This window comes from Pleurodeles waltl, chromosome 6 (genome assembly GCF_031143425.1).
Source record: "Pleurodeles waltl isolate 20211129_DDA chromosome 6, aPleWal1.hap1.20221129, whole genome shotgun sequence".
Lineage (NCBI taxonomy): Eukaryota > Metazoa > Chordata > Amphibia > Caudata > Salamandridae > Pleurodeles > Pleurodeles waltl.
In genome coordinates this window covers 1,707,221,190-1,707,237,737 of record NC_090445.1, presented here as the reverse complement: position 1 = coordinate 1,707,237,737, position 16,548 = coordinate 1,707,221,190, and the positions used below count along the sequence as shown (strand labels likewise).

General features: G+C 45.1%; 1 long non-coding RNA gene across 1 annotated transcript in view; it reads left to right on the top strand.

Moving 5' to 3' along the window:
* LOC138302209 (uncharacterized) overlaps positions 1-12,485 on the top strand; it is a 124,530-nt gene extending 112,045 nt beyond the window's left edge. The window contains exon 3 of the long non-coding RNA XR_011205339.1: positions 12,353-12,485. This is a non-coding gene — a long non-coding RNA (uncharacterized lncRNA). The remainder of the gene's footprint in view (positions 1-12,352) is intronic.
* The last annotated feature ends 4,063 nt before the right edge of the window (positions 12,486-16,548 follow it).

Below are 16,548 nucleotides of genomic sequence, written 5' to 3'. Positions count from 1 at the left end.
GTCGCACAGCTGCCCTCCGAGTTGCCCTGTTTCCCTGGGCCTCTGCCCCCTGGCCGGTGTGCCCACTACCATTGCCCCCAGGTCCCTGTTGTTGTTGGGGTGGTGGGTTATCCTGGGTGCCCTGTAGTGGTAGACACACCGCAGATTGACGCGCCCTGGAGACAGAGGCATGGGCCCGCTGGGTGGGAGCTGTGCTGGTGTTCCCAGAGGGGTTTGGGTCTGTAGTGGCCTGTGCCTGTGTGAGGGGAACCGACTGTCCAGAGGTCCCCGATGGTCCGGGCTGGTCATCAGTGTCCAGGTCGACAGAGCTGCTGTCATCGCTGACGGCCTCTTGGGTGGGGGGTGTGGAGAATTCTGGGCCCTCCGTGGCGGTGTGTTGACGGTCGGGTCCTGCAGGGGTATAGAGGTATGGTTATAGTTTCAATGTGTGGCATATGGGTGTATCTGTGGGTTCCCGTGTCCCCAAGTGCTGGCATTCGTGTGTGGGGGCTTTGGTGAGGGTGGCTTGTGGGGGGGATGTGTATATGCATTGGGCATGCTTTGGTGATGGGTGTCCATGCTTAGTGGACGCATGCAGGCCTAGGTTTTGGGATGTGTGGGTTGTGATGGTGAGACATTGGCAGGGAATAGGTGTGCTGGGGGTGGGGGTGAGGATGGTGGTGGGTGTGAGGATGGTGGTGGGGGTGAGGATGGTGGTGGGGGTGAGGGTGGGGGTGAGGATGGGGTTGGGGGTGAGGGTGGGGTTCGAGCATGGGGGTGAGGGTTGGGGTATGATTTGGCATGCAGGTGGGGGGGAAGCAGTAGTGAAGCTTCAACTTACCAGAATCCATTCCTCCGCTGACTCCTGCGAGGCCGTCAGGATGCAGGATGTTCAAGACTTCCTCCTCCCATGTTGTAAATTGTGGGGGTTGAGGTGGGGGTCCTCCGCCAGTCTTCTGCACGGCGATGTTGTGCCTGGATACCATGGAACGCACCTTCCCCCGTAGGTCGTTCCATCGCTTCCTGATGTCTTCCGGATTCCTGGGGTGCTGTCCCACAGCGTTGACCCTGTCGACAATCCTCTGCCATAGCTCCGTCCTCCGGGCAATGCTGGTGTATTGGATCTGTGTGCCGAAGAGCTGGGGCTCTACCCGAACGATTTCCTCCACCATGACCCTGAGTTCTTCGTCTGAGAAGCGGGGGTGTCTTTGGGGTGCCATGGAGTGGTGTGTATGATGGGTGGGGTGGAGTATGTGTAGTTAAGTGTGTTGAGTGAGGTGGTGTGTGTTGTTTTGTGTGTGGATATTGTGTGGGTGATGGTGTAGTGTGCCTCTGTGTGATGGTATTCTGTGATCGCTGATGTGTCTCTCAGTGCTTCTTTTCGGATTTTGGTCGAAGGGGTTTGTGGGTGATGTGGGTGTGTGTTTTATATTGTATTGTGTGTGTGGGAGTGGTGTGTGTATGTGTATCAGGTGTGTGGAATTCAAATCGGCCAATGTGGCTGAGTTTTGTTCGTTTGTGTGTATTCTGACCGCGGCGGTGTGTACCGCCAATGGAAAACCGCGTTTGAAAGACCGCCGCGTGGATTCGTGGGTCGTAATGGCATGGGCGTATTTCTGTTGGCGTGACGGTGGAGGTTTGGTCACCTCCACTTTTCCGCCGACCGCTGGTCTGGCGGTCTGTTGTGGCTGTCGGATTTTCGGAGGTTTGGCTGCTGCGGGTCAGAATGACCGTGGCGGGTTACCGCGACCGCGGCGGAATTATGGAGGATTTCTGACCGGCGGTAGGCGCCTTTTACCGCCGAGGTCAGAATGACCACCTTTATGTGTTAACAGCCGACCTCCATCAGGCCATTGGAGGAGTATGTCAGAGACGGAGCTAGAGTAGGAGCTGTCGTCGACATGCTTAAGGCCCGCCTACCTCTAATTAGGCTCTGGAGTACTCCCTCCACCTTATAAATAGGTCAAACGGACAACAGTAACTAACTTTCTTCAAACAGCTATCTGGCACTGAATGAATTCAACAAATGAGGCAAGTTCAGTCAGACCTCGCTCCTGCATGAATCTTTAAAAACCTCTTACTCAGCACACCTGCAGCCTGTGAAGCATGGAACGTACTCAAGAACTCTCTGGTCTCAGGAATGTTCCACTCCAAATTCATCATACCAACTGTCAATAAAACCTTATCCTACCTAATTCAGGTAGGGTTCTGCCTTTCTCATTGCACAATCCTAGCCTAGGAAAAAAAATTGAAAGAGCTGTTTTTTCTCTGATCTACACCTTTATTGAGGACAACTGTCTATTCTTTGACGAGTAGTCTTGTTTCTACTGAGGTAGAGAATTCAGCATGATTTCCTTTTTGATGATCTGATATGTTACCTTTCAGCTGCCCACCACAAGGTGACTCTACTACTGAGACAAAAATGCTTGGCATGCAAGGAAGCCTTCTAAAGTAGATCTTCTCCTACTTCCAATGTAGCCACAGTATCATGCCATTTCATCTCCTTTCACCTAAGACTGTGGCATGTAGCATGGTTCAATCATCTCTGCTCCTCTGTCCAACCTATACTTTCCTGTGTTACATATATGATCAGGTCCTTGACCCTAACATTCTGCAATTACTTAGGCGATACTGAGATAACTCTAAGGACGCAGAGATGTCTAGATGTGACGAGTCTCTTTGTGCTATTGCTGAATGGATGCTTTCCATCATGTTAAGCACAATTCTTCTAAATCTAAGATCTTGATCTGTGGCCAATGGAGTAACCTCAAACTTGCAACCATCTGCCCCAACAAACTAAAAACACAGCCATTGACTGGAAAAGAGGTATGAATTCTCGGAGAGATCCTGAATTCCAGCTTACCCCTTAACCCCAAGAAGTAAATCAAGTCAAAGGCAGAACCACTTATATAATATGCACTCTGTGAGTCATCTTCGCACCCCAAGGATACCCAGAAAAAAACAGACCTTTATCATTTTTTTGTTGTAAAGGTAAGTTATGTAAATATTGTTTACCAGAAATACTTCATACTTCACAAATTGCAAAAGATTCAAAACACTGCAGCAAGGCAGTTCCTAGACTTTGGTCCATGGGAACACATCAGAGCAGTGCTGCATGCATCCCACTAGTTATTTATAGCCAGTTGATCTGCCTTCTAGATACGTTGTATCTTCCATAGGGCAATGCTGTCTGGATCCAAAGTAAAGATACAAGCTGTTGTCAACCCTAATCCTTCCCTTGCGGTCTAGGCAGCACTGGAGGAATGCCTGTCCTATCACAGACTCCACAGGAGAAAGGGGAGGGTGAACAGAGGGGCAAGATCTGGTGCGGAGTCTTCCTCTCAGGCTGAAGTTTTTTCGGTATGGATCCTTGCTTAGGTTCGGACATCAAGTAACACCATTGACAGAATAAAAGTACACATGTGACCCAGAGGGCTAACACACAAGTATGCCAAATTATAGAGAATAGGAGATATATTTCAGTGTGATTATTAACCACTCATCCGCACATGCTGTAAGGATCCCTGAAGCCGTCTTGGAACCAACCAAGAAGGACCCAGAAGGAGCTGCCATTACTCGAATAGAAGCAGAATTAAATACACACATGGAGGTAACTGAAGAGGTTAGCAGAATGGAAAATGTTAACATGCTGCAAACAATACTGAGGGATCGTAAAAGATACACACATCAAAGGTGAGCAGCGCAAAGCCGGGTGTGATGGCAGACAAAGAACTGGTATTTGTATCTTATTTAAATATTGCACCTGCCTCCTTTACCCTGGAAGTGAAACTGCCTGATTAGGACGTGGGATAGAAGAAAAGCCTGTTTACTATACTGCTAACCTCCCTTTCTAATGTGCCACATTCCTGTCTCTTATAGTCGCGATGCATGACTGTAACGCTAGGAACCTCCCACCACAATATTAATACAATGTCTGAGATGATGTATGATATGAACCATTGTGAAATGCCTAAACCCCAACTTTTCTGACACCTCTAATCCTAAGAAAAAAAGGGATGTTGTTCTTCCAGGCTAAATTTTGAGGATACACTCAGAACACTGCATTCAAGACTAGCCCTTTGTCTAACTGTTCCTTTCTATACTTAGAACTGGTGGTACATCGTTCTTACTACAGGTGGTGAAACTTTGGAACTCCTTACCAGCCAAGAAGAGAAACATACAAGATGATCTGAAGCACAGGACGAAAGTAGAGACCTGTCTTTCCGAACTAGGATGCAGAATACAAAAATTGAACTAGCTCTGACCTCGAAATATGTTACTGTAGCAGATTGTAATTACTTCATTCTAAGGACCAGACATTTGTTTCTAATGGGTTGTCCAAGCAAGGCATTTATCCCAGCTGCTTCTAACAAATACAGAATAAAACTTTATATCTGTTCCCTAAAGTGAACTCCATACAACAGTCATAAGTTGAATATCTATAGTCAGCACATGCCATGGGCTACATCTCCACATTTATGTAGCCACTCATCTTTGATCCTCAAGTAATGTTATTCACTACTAAGGAAAAAAGTTATCCAGTTTAATATTCTAATCAGAGAGGTCTGCATCATAGGATCTTCATTGATAGTCATAAATACTTGAATATTGCCCATTGCGTTACGTGAGCCCAAGAAGATCTTTTTTCATAGTTTTCTTCCATGGAAACAGCACTGCGTAATGTCTCTGTCCATTAATGTAACAAGTCTGTTTCCTACTGGCAATGACTCCCTTAGCAGAAGATCCGTGAAGAGAAGATCAAGTTGCAGAGTAAAACGGCACTACCATTTCCATTGTCATAGAAGAATGATGTCAAGACGTCATCATTGATAGCATCTGCACCGAAACGTTCACTGTTAAAGGAAAGCTTGTCGACCACACGTCAATGTCATACACACTTGCTGATGTCAAGACATTCAGCATCAGTCTTAAGGAAGCTACCAACTCTGTTGACGTTGAAGCATTCACCACAGCCATTGGTGACTGTCACACTGTTGACGACGAGATCTCCAACAATGGCAGTAAGACCAACATTGATGATGAGGTGTTCTCAGTGGATGACAAAAGCACCAGGTTCGATGGTGACACACACACCAACGTAATCAAAAAGACTGAAATCGACGTTGACTGCTTCACCTTTGATGCTGAAGAGACAGAAAAAGTCATTTTTTCATCTGTGTCTCATACATTCTATTCCTTATCACCTTCTTCAAGCAATTCTGAGTCATTATTCTCAGTTAGTTGGTTGATCGGGTATACTACCGCAGCCCTGTCCTAAAAAGAAACACAGAGAGAAGACTTGAACTTCTTTTTGCCTTTTGAAGATGGCCACATCCCAGGATCTGGCTTGTTTACCTCCTCCCAATAAAGCCTATCTTACATATGTTTTAGAGCCCCTTGATCTTTCTCCTCCAAGGAAGTCATTGAAAGCAACGTCCATGTCTCCAATTAGAAAATGAAAGCCTACTTCTCCATAGAAGTCAAAAGAGCAATTCCAACTCTCTTCACAGTGCGTACGTCAGTAGACAAAGGAGGTTGCGTACCAGATCTTGATCTCCTGATTCTTACTCAGACATGCCTTAAACATCTTTACACACTTATATCATTGCCTGAGTCTTCACCCAGGACCTCACCAGTGGATGATCTTTTGACATTCTAGAAGGAAATAGCAAGAGGAGCAGCTAAACTTAATATTCCGTTAGAGACTCTCCAGCGAACTCTCTAATGTTTGAAAATCTCCAACAAAGGTCAGAGCAAAAAAGTATCTTTATCTTTGTACTCGCTTTTTAGAAATAGCAAAGGAAAATGTTTCACGCCAACTACAGTTAAGGCCTACTAAAGAAGTAAAGATTACCACAACAATACCCAGATTTCCAAAAAGCAGATCCAAAACTGGATTTGAATCATTGTAATAGCAGTCTGACGCAAGCATGCGTCTGTCCAAGAGTCGTCTGTTCTGCCACAAAGGAAAAGTAAGAGGTTTGACTCCACTGGCAAAAATATGTGCAGCACTGCATTTCCTCTTTAAATTAATGCCTGTGCAACAGCGCAACTTTGGGAATATCACTGATAAATATTTGATTGCATGCAGTCTTTCCTCCCAGATTTGCCAAAGAATCAGCAACAAGACTTTATAGAGACGATGAAGGATGGTTCCTTGTCAAACCAAGTAATACATGCTGCAGTGGACCCTGCAGAATTGCCCGTGACAGGATTCTGCCATGGTATCTATTTGAAGAGGAATTCATGGCTTCAACCCTCATCCCTAATGCCGGATGAACAACAGAAAATAGCAAATCTGTCATTTTCTCTATCAACTCTCTTCAGACAAAATATTAAAGAATAATTGTTTTGGATGAAGAATGGATCGGAGACATTGAATACTATTGGCCTAGAACAGTGGTCTCCAAACTTCTTAATGCCGCGCCCCCTCAGTTGAAAAATAAAAATCTATGGGCCCCCCTCAGAATTTTTCACAAATATTTTATAAGGATGGCAATGTTTAAATATATCCAGACCTATTTAAACATTGCAGTTAGGTGCTGTTATCTTTTTAAAAATGCAAAACAGGCTTTTGTTTAAAACAAAGGCTTGTTATCTGTATAATGCTTCTTTTGGCCAGAGTTTGGCGCCCCCCCTGGGAGCACTTGAGGGCCCCCTAGGGGGGCCCGCCCTAGGGGTTGGAGACCTCTGGCCTAGAAGAACAGAAGACGTTCTTCAAGCAACAATACAGAGAGAGCGGTGATACTCTCATCAGAGAGCTCAATCCCTGAAATGAGTGTACTCTCAGCAACATAATAAGCAAGGTGAAGGACACATATACAAAAAAAGGTAACAGAAACCCACAGCCACCCCTCCAAAAGCATAATTCTATAGGAAGAAATTCACAGACAAACTAACAATAATACTTCAGCAACCACCTGCAGTTACCCTCCCCTTTAAGGAAAGTGGTGAGGTCTCATCTGGAAGAGTAGAAGTTGGTCACCACATCATATTTGATATGCCTCAAGGCAATTCAGCTGCCTATTCCATCAAAGCCTACATTAAGTCGTCAGTTGCCAGCACTGAAAAAGTCATGCATCCTTATCAAACAATAGAAAAGTTTCCATCAACAGATCAGAGGAGTGAACATGGACCTGAAGAATGGTCGCCCACATCAATTCCAACTGATTTTAGAACCTATGGGTTGACAACAAATTCATCCTCAAAGAAAGCTTCAGGATGCTGGCCCTTGCCCAAACATTCTCACACATAAAAATTAATGATTGGCTGTGTTTTATAGAACTTCACAAAGAGAGTAACCCCTTACTGCCAAGGAGGACAGGGTTTACAAACCAAATAACATTCAGTTTCCCCTTTGTCCACTCATATATCTATTTGATACTCTTTTCTGCCACAGTTTAACCTATATTGATTAGAAATTATATTTACTATACGCAACACTTCTGTTGTTTCTTTACAATATATATATTCTTTTATTTTATTTTTTTTCAAATTCATAACATATATTAAAATACCTCCTCAAAAGACTGTGGCCCTTATTATGACAGCGGTGGTATTGACTGACTACTGCCGCGGCGACGGCCGCAAAAATACCGTTGCCGCGGCTACCTGCCGTCCGCCATATTATGACCGTAGCTGGAATTCCACCAGAAGGATGGCAGAATTCCGACCCATGATACGGCCTGGCGGTGTTCTGCTGACGGATGCTGCTGCTGGCAGCAGCGCCCGTCCCGTCTCCTGCCAGAGGACCCCCAGACAACAGGTAAGTCGGGTGCTCCGACAGGGGAGGGGGGTGTTGTGTGTGTGTGTGGGGGGGGGGCGGGAGTGTATGTTTGTGTGTGCGTGCATGCGGGTGTGTGGCATGTGGAATGCGCGTGTGCATGCATGGTTGTGAGTGTGCCTGTATGTTGTGTTGTGTGAATGCGTGGGTGCTTGTATGTATGTAAGTGGTTGTGGATGTGTGTGTGAATGGATGTATGCATGCGTAGGTGAATGTGGCCATGAGTATGTGTATGCATGTGTTATGATGGTGCGTGAATGGGCGTGTATGTCGTGGGGAGGTTTGGGGTGGGAGGGCGGGAGAGGACTTTGGGGAGGGATTTAGGGAAGACCCCTATCAGTGACAGGGAAGGGATTCCCTGTCACTGATAATGCCTACCACCATGGTTTTCGTGGCAGTAAGGAAGCCACGACAACCATGGCGGTAGGCGGGGTCATAATCCCGCGGGTGGGACAGTGACGGCCGCATGGCTGGAGACTGAAGTCTCCAGCCCCGCGGCTGTTACTGCCCTGCCAGACAGAATGGTACATTGGCAGTTTGGCTTGAGCCATACTGCAAATGTCATATTTTGGGGAAAGGTACTGCCAGCCTGTTGGCAGTACTTTTCTCCAAAATACCGCTGTCCGCCAGGGTGGTAATGAGGGCATGTGTGTGCTCTCCAGGAGGAGGATTATGGTTTGGGCAAAGCACCCTGAAGTCATGGCATGGGAGAAGGCCCTGTAGGTCTACCTCATCCATATCCCCCACCCCTTCTGAAAATGGCTATACTCTCTCAGGGGAAGGGCCTGCAAGTCTTCTTCACCTTACACCCCCCCCACCCCTGCCTGTGGTGGGAAGGTGATATATGTGTGGCAGTTGTCCTTCTAGCCTTAGGCCTCTTTCTGCCTTGCCACTGATCCCACAGGTCCTGATGAAGGTCAGGTGAGATCACCTCATCCTCATAGCAGGGAATGCGTTCAGAAGGTCTTGTACTAAGAGCTCTCAAATTTCAGCGTATGCCCTCCACTTTATCTGCCTGTTTTAGAGAACCAGCCCTCCCAGCAACAGGGCAGGGCCTGCAGCTAAACCTTCACAAATTACACTCCTATGCATAGAGATTGAACAGCATTAACAGAGAGGTTCTGAACTTCCGTCATAGATGTCATTTTGGCCCTTTGGCCTTTTTGCATTTACCTGATCAGCCTTCTTTGTTCAAGTAATCCATTGTGATGTATTTTTTAGAAGGACTTACACATGCGTTTCCCTCTGCTCTCTTCATTATGCTCTACTGCGATCTCAGTTTTTTGTGACTTTTATGATTTGTGCTTCCCTTAAGGCTCTGCACACTTGTGCCCTGGGTCTCTTGACTCTAAAGACCATCTTTCTCATTGCCACAAATTCTGTGCATTGCGTTAGTGAGCTGTAGGTATTATCAATCCAGCCTCCAGATACCACCTTGCATCCTTCTTTCCAAAAGTGGTGTCACCCTTTCATGTGAGTAATCCATCACACTCCTGGTGTTTTTCCTTTCGCCACATCCCTCTACAGATGAGGATGGTCCACGGATTGGATCCTAAGAGTGCCTTTATTGATAGTACTAAGGAGTACAGAGTGGACAATCAGCTTTTTGTCTAATTTGTTGGTGTGAAGGAGGGGAGGCAGTTCAAAAAATAAAACTTATCACAATGGATAGTTCTTTGCATCAAACTGTGTCATGCTTTGGCCAAAACAAGCGCTCCCAAGGGCCAACACTGCAAAGGCCGCTACTATGGCCCTTACTCAGGGTGCTCCTGTTAGGACATTTGCCAAGCTGTCGTATGGGCTGTAGTCCGTACTTTCACCAAGCACAACTATATCAACTCTCAGGTCCCCAAGAATAATCATTTTGCAGTACTTACTGGTGTAAAGTCCTCTCCTCAGCCCTTCCTCCATTGATTCAAAAGATGAGAAATGTGTGATTAGAAGTATCAATCAGAAGAACAAGTTACTTACCTTGAGTAAAGCGGTTTCTGATGGATAATCTATGTAACTGCAGATTCCTCACTGCTGGCCCTTCTCCCCATTTTCTGGACTTTTGGGTGAAATAAGGTTCCACATTAGGACACACATAGTCCCCATTCTCAATTTGGTAATTACGCTGCACTTCAGAGGGCCTGGAAATTATCATTGAATAAACTGACCAAGGATGGCTCCTATATGCTGCTGTGTGTGCATGTCCAGCAGTGGGACTCAGTCATAACAGAAACTGATGGCACCATCTGCCGAAGTGCAAGAACTCTTGCAGAAAGATTCAGGATGCAGTTCGGTTCCTGAGGAGATTGAGAAGGTGATGAATCTGCATTTAGAGTATCCATCAGAAAGGAGTTTATCGAAGGTAAACAACTTGTGCTACTGGACCTTACGGCCCTGAGAGGGGGGGTAGGACCACAAAGGCGGTCTCACTGTGGGAGTCAGAGGCCCCACCGAGCCTCAAGCACTGTCTGTAACTTGCATTAAGGCTGAGGGCCCTTACCTTTTATTAGGTCCTTCTTATGCGGCAGCACTGAGGCAAGAATATTAGAGTTACCATAGGAGAGGACTGCCAGCAGACCGCATGACCCCTTGGTATGCGAGATGAAAGGTGTTTCCTTCCGCGTGCATCCCAAGGAGTGCATGTGCAGAAGTGCCTGTCCTGCCTCACCCTGCCCAGGGAGATGCACAGGCGGAGAGATGCTTCCCAGAACACTTGATGCCTCCCCCACCTTACATTCATTGTGTGCCCATATTGCCCCCAGTTCCCCTGGGCCCTGCCAGGTGCCAGAGTCCACTCCCATCTCAGCCCTCTCATGCACACCTACTTGTTCCCCCATGCCCTTCCCTTCCCATGCTGCCCAAAGTGCTTCCCCTCCTGGGACAATATGGTAGTTCCTGGTAAAATGCAGGACCTGGCACAATGGTGGCGATCGCTGCAGCCTGCTGACCCTTACACCACAGTTGTTACCCCTGGTGACCTGCTGGACCCGACTGAGTGGCTGTAATATCTTGGTACAATGGTGATAAATCCTGGTCAAATCCCGGTTTTATCACAATAGTGGTACTCTCAGCAAACATGTTTGCCCTGGCACAATGGATGTAATCGCTGGCAACCTACTGGTACAGAGTTTGTAATCCCTGTTAAAGTGCTAGCCTGGCACAATGAGGTTAATTCCTGGATTCGGGTGGGCCTGGACCCAATGTGGAAATTCCTAGCAACATGCTAGCCTTGTTAGAATCTTAGCAAATCCTGGTAATAATGTCACTGCGCCACAATGGTGGTCATTTCCAGTAAAATGGTGGACTTTACACAGTGGCGGTAATCCCTCGTAACATGCTGGTCCTGGCATAATGGTGGCAATTCCTGGTAAAATGCTGGCCCTGGCAAAATGTAGATAATCCCAGGTCCAATGGTGGTAATTCTGGGCAACATGCTGCTGATGTCACAATGGTGGTAATCTCTGGCAACATGCATAAAATTGAGGTAATACGTGACAACATGCAACCCTGGTTGTAATTTCTGGTAAGATACTACACCTAGCACAAAGGTTCTGATCCTTGGCAATGTGCTGGGAACATACCTGGCATCATCCTCACTGTGGCGCCATGGTGGCAATTTCTAATGATGTGCCAGACCTGACATAATGGCGGTAATCCCTGGAAACATGTTAGCCCTGTCGCACCGGTTTTAATTCCTGGTACAATTATGGGTCTGACACAATAGTGGTAATCCCGCACAACAAGCTGGACCTGACACACTGGTGTTGATTTAGGTTAAAATGCTGGCCCGGTATTTAGACAGAATATTGGAAACAGAAATATCGTGGATCAAAATATTGTGTCAAGAATACCAAGGACAAAATTATTGTGAAGGTCAGTTTCTATATGTAAACAAATTCTTACTATATGTAACTCCACGTTGACAATACATATATCTTCAAGGTACGTAGATGTGGAGTTAAGAATAGTAAATCTATAATTACCTATTTGCACTTACCTTCTGGATATTTTGGTCTTCGACATTATGTCCGATATTATGTCCCCACAATATTTGTGTTTCCGATATTCTGTCAGTGATCCATGCAGACCCTGGCAAAGTGGTGGTAACTGAGGGCACAATGGTAATAATTCCTGGCAACATGCTGGCTGTGGCACAGTGGAGGTAATCTCTGGGAACTTGCTAGGCATAGCACCATGGAGGTAATCCCGGATAACATGTGGTCCTCAAACAGTAGTTGGTGTTCCTGGCAAAATGCTGGCACTGGCATATGGTGGTAACTCCTGGCACCCTGCTGGTCCTAAACCCCTGGCCTATTGTGAGCAGCCATGTTTTGATGGTGTCAGGTGATGCATTAAAGTTCATGCAGGCTCAGTGCTAAGTGAACATGTGTGACGGTATGTGAGTGTACATGCTTAGCTAACCTCTCCAAAACCCAAGACAAAAGTCTGTGCCATTGCCCTGCGTGGAGACACGTACTGCATGTGGTTGTAGTGGTGTGCCTAGAGGGCAGAGGTGTGTGCGGTGACATTCAGATGTAATTCACAACAATACCTCAGATTCTGTACGTGACTGTGGCGTTGTGTCTTCTTCTCGTGTAGCTCAAACCGTGCTGAGTCCTCCTGCACTGAGAAGGCGATGAACATGTGAAAAGAAAACAAAGAGGTTCTTTCAAACTCACCCGGGAGAAGCCCAGAGCGACGCGCAGAGCAGCCCCCCGAGTACAGAAAACACGTGTGTGCAGTTATGAGTCTGTCGTGCACAGTCAGAAAGATTAAATATTACCCCGGGCCCGTGAATGCGTCCGTTCTGTTACTGATGCGAAGGGGGAGGTGAAATGAGAACACACACATTCCCACGCGCCCTAAAAACCCATTCCCGTCTTCCTAGGGTTACCGTTCTGTGTCAGTGGATGACGTCACTTCCACATGTGTGACTTATGATTAAACCTAGAGAGGTAATTCAGTTCTGTGAGGAAAGTCCCATTTGCAACTCATGCTCATATTTGTCTTTCTCTTTTTAGGTCTGGCTTAAAGACAGTTTTAGTTGCTTTGCAGTCCTCATGCTTTTCAAATCATTTCAGACAGAACTACATACTTACGTAGGGGCTCTCAATTTAAGCTCTTTCACCATTGGTCTGTTCAAATGTCACTCAAATGATGCTCCATCTAAACACAGCAAAAGCATAAGCCATTGACCAGCTATCTCCAACCATTGGATGCTATTGCTTTGAGTACGTTTTTCCACATTGCACATGTATACGTACACCTAAAAAAAAAGTCCCCAAACAATAGAACTTTTTAGACACTTGCACTTCCCAGTGACTGCTAGTGTCCTAGTCTAGTCCCCAAGAATAGTAGGGACTTATCAACAATTTCCATAACACTTAAGGCATTTATTTTAAGTTGCAAGGTAGATTCCTTATTATAAACTAGCTTTGGTATATTTATTTATCCTACAGACAAAGAGCAAGAGTCATTAGAGTAGCTGGAGTGCCTAATCACATTTTTATGTTGAAACTCACACCCTCAGATCTGTGATTGACATTTCAAGCACTTGTATTTAAGAGAGACAAGGGATGCAAGGGACCTCTAGTATCTGACTCAAAAGGGACCACTAGTAACATCTTGAGGAAGTGCAGCTCTGAAAAGATTTTGAAGATTTTGAATCTGACTTGAAAGGAATCTCTAATAACGACTTATGAAAGTGCAGCCTCATGAAAGAATTTCAAATACATTTGCATCTGACTCGAGAGGGACCTCTAACAATGTTTTGAGGAACTGCAGCATTGCGAAAGAATTTCAAAGATTCTGCATCTGTCTCAAGAAGGACCTCTAGTAACGACTAAGGAACTACAAGTTTGTAAATATGTGAATAAATGTTTATATTTATGTATACATCCATATATGTTATTTAGTGATATATATATATATATATTTATATAACTATATATATATATATATATATATACATATATATATATATATATATATATATAGACACACACGCATTCACACACATACATATCACCAAATTTCTTTATCTATTGCTTTATATTGTGCTTCTTCCTACCACAACGCATACTATCTGTTAGTGGCCATTTTAGAGGCACACACTTATGGTGCTGCTCACAAAACAGTTTGCTAAGAATACGGTTGAAGGCACTTGACTTAACCAGTGACTGCTAGTACCTATATATACTAGGGTGTCTTCACAAGTGTTCCATAGTAATCAAGATATGAATTGAAAGTTGCAATATTGGTTCATCAGCATGTCCCACGATTGGCATCTTTACTTATCCTATAGAAAGCGCTCACAATTCTGTGGAAAAGTGTGAGAAAGTACCTCTTTCTGCATGGCCAGCCCCATTTTTGTGGACTGATGATGCTGTTGTTTTGTCTCTGTGCACTGTGACACTGTTAACCAGGCCCATGCATGTGCTCTGGCCCTTAAACATGTTGAAATTGGCTCACTCTTACACCTAATTGACATATTTACCTTTCCTATAACGCCATTATATATGGTGTCCCAATACACCCATGACATGGAAAGTTAAATGCCATCTGTGGACCACAGCACTACTATGACATCCACTAGTGTGATAAGACAAAAATTACTCCAGGACTATTATGTAGCCTAGCTGCTGGCGCTTTAAAACTGCAGCCAGACTTGTCAAAATGACTCTTTTTGACAGGAAAAAAACACTCATTTAAATATTAATGTTACTCCTATGTAGGCCTTGTAACCCACAAGGCAGGGTGATTGGTGTTTCACAGTAGGACATATGGAAATGTAAAGGTAGTGTGTTTTACACTGACTTGAACCCAAAAGATAATTTCACAATAGGTAGGGCAGCTGGCCCATAGAGAAACACTGGGAAGCAATATTAAATAGGAATTCTGCTATCTCAGACTAGGGACCAGCTAGAAGAATTATTAACATTTTTTGGTATTCATTAAAAGCCTAACTTAATGGTAAAGTCAACTTTTGATAAATATTAAGGAAAACTGACTTATAGAAAGTTACCTTTTTCTTGCCTGAAGCTCCTGGAGCCTAATTTGCATTATCCTTCCAACTGTCACCCAACTGGTGAATAGCCGTGATGAGATGTGAAAACTGCTGCTAGAACAGAAACAATGGCCTAGGGGTGGGGAGGTGCCTTTGTTCCCCTGGCAGGACAACCATTTGGGCTTTGACGAGGAATTTACATCACTTCAAAGGGATCTCCACATCACAAGCAGTTGTCAGATGACATCTAAATAGGCCCCTTTCTTTGCCCCGCCCCCCCCCAATCAGGCAGGCTTCAAACCCAGTGTATACCCCTAAGAATGTGAGAATTCAAACTCAGACAGCTCAATGAATAAAATGAACACAGCTATGAGAAAGGCAAGACTTTTTTGTGGAAGCACACAACTTCTGCTCAATCAAAAGATGTACTTCTGGGTGCCAGCATGCAGGACCCCTAACCTGGTAGTTCTTTTAAAGCCCTTTATGGACAGCTGCACTGTCGATCAAGGTCTAAAGTAGTTTCCACTCATTCACAAGCTGGGAGTAAGAGGGCTCCTGAAAAGGACTCCCTATGGGGGAGATTCATGGAGAAGGCAGTGTGGTAAAAAACATTTACATCACAGCACTCTGCGAGCTCAAGATGGCCCTGAAGTCAAGGACATTGGTGCTAACCTGCTTGCCGTCTAAAGTGGGCCAACACCCTTAACACATTGTTGCCTTGGAAACCAAAGACATTGGGTGTCTTCAAAGGCACATCAATCAGTGTTGATAAAAACTCAATCACCATTGAGGAAGAACCAGTGGTCAACATCAAGGAACATTCCATCGCCCTCAATTTCGAAAACGCAACAGCAAGCAGATTTTTCTCGTTCACCTTCTTCATCAACAGGTAGAATATCCAGAGTGGAGATATCTCCCTCCTCTCAATCTCTGTCCAAGGCAATGTTGACCACACGTTCACCATCTGCAATCTCAATAGCCTCATCAAGTTCTCTACATTCTCCAAGGCTCACATCAACTTATTAAAGTCCGACTCCAAAGTCTAAAACTACTTCTTTCTCTCTCTAACACAGAAGGTAAATGACAACAAGAACCATTTCAACAACTCCTGAGGCCTTATCAGTGCCTGTCACACACTGTTTTTTTTCAATTTCTGCCCTTAAGATCTTTGAAGCCATCGTTCCATTTGGGGACTGCAAGAACAACTGCAGCTTCTGCAATTTGATGAGGTCTTGGTGAGAGGAACTTCAAGGTTTAATATCCCACTAGAGAGTCTTCAGCCTAGTGTGTCAGTTATCTTAGAGACATTACAACTGAGAGCAGCTCCAAAGTCTATACTTCTGTTTTCGCCTTGTTTATTGGATACAGCAGTAGAAAATTCCTGACACTTGATATGGTTAAAACTGCAACCCCTTATCTGCTAAAAAAAAGCTCAGAGCTCCTCAGCAGGATCCCAATTTTCTGTAGTCTGATCTGAGACCGGACTCTATAATAGTGAGTTTGGTTAAACGGAACAACATCTCAGCTCCAGAGACTATTGCACATCTTTCGAGTGAGAGTAAGAGATTGGCTGCTACAGGCAGGAACGTTTGCAGGATGGTTTGAGCACATCATAACAGTGCCACTGCACAGTTTCTCCTGTGGAAATTAGAGCAAGACATCATGGACAGAATGAAATCTTTCATGGACAATTTACCAAAGCACCACCAACAAGATGTTTTAGGGAAGTTCAGTGAGAGTTCCCTAATTGCCAACCAGGCAATCAGCACTACTGTTGACTCAGCAGAGT